The sequence below is a fragment of the Grammomys surdaster genome, unplaced genomic scaffold (genome assembly GCF_004785775.1).
Source record: "Grammomys surdaster isolate TR1022 unplaced genomic scaffold, NIH_TR_1.0 221, whole genome shotgun sequence".
NCBI lineage: Eukaryota > Metazoa > Chordata > Mammalia > Rodentia > Muridae > Grammomys > Grammomys surdaster.
Window position 1 is genome coordinate 1,166,436 of NW_021604666.1, and position 954 is coordinate 1,167,389.

The window sequence follows — 954 nt, forward strand, 5'->3', positions numbered from 1 at the left end:
GTATAGATTTGGGGTCTGGTTAATTTCACCATGTGACAGTTTTGGCTTTCTTGTAACTTGGTTTTATAATAAGGTTTTAAAACTAAATTGAAAATATTGTCCCTGAAGATACTTTGGGAATAGACTGGCCTCCCTAACGCTGGAGAGAGAGTAACAACAAAACAGTGTTTCCTTCACATGAATCACAACAGTGGCCAGCAGATCGCAATAATCCTAACAGTGCAGTAATGGCACACATACTTCCGTAATAACCAACAGCTCACAGATTGGATAGCTTTACTTAGTGTGTCCAGTTTGAGAACCAAAGTAGATGGAAGTTCCATACACAGTTAAATACAGAAGAAGAATATGGATCACCCTCTAATTCCCTTTCTCCCAGTCTGAGCTTCCTGATAACCACTCATAGCTCAGTCATTCCTCACTGGGAAAGAACTTTGCATTAGAATTCTTCCATGATAAAAGAAAAAGTTTCTAATTTTACCACTAACATTAGACTGTAGAGGAAGCCCTCTTGCTTTATTCAGAATTGAAAGCAAGAGAGGGAAGGTGAACATTTTAAGACCCAAAGACTACAAAAAATTTTGCTTCCTTACTATCTAGAGTAACTTTCAAAATGTCCTCAATACAAAAAAAGGACTCTAACAGTTCAGCACTATAAAAAGAACATACCAATGGTCTGGAACAAGTCATTTTAAGACATGTATTGTTTAGACTACAGATTCTGGACAACTTTGCCTATTTCTATTATACTTTACCAGTTTATTCCTGCTCAACAGCCATAAAAATAACGCTAACAATGCCTCATTTCACCTAGAATTATATCCTCTTCCTTCCTTATTTTTTTTCAGCAACTGTTTTCTTGTATCCTTCAGGCAAGAATTGACTGAGATAACAGCCCTGCAAGCAGAGCCCTTGCAATTGTAATGTCAACCTATATCCTTCTCCCAGCCTAAC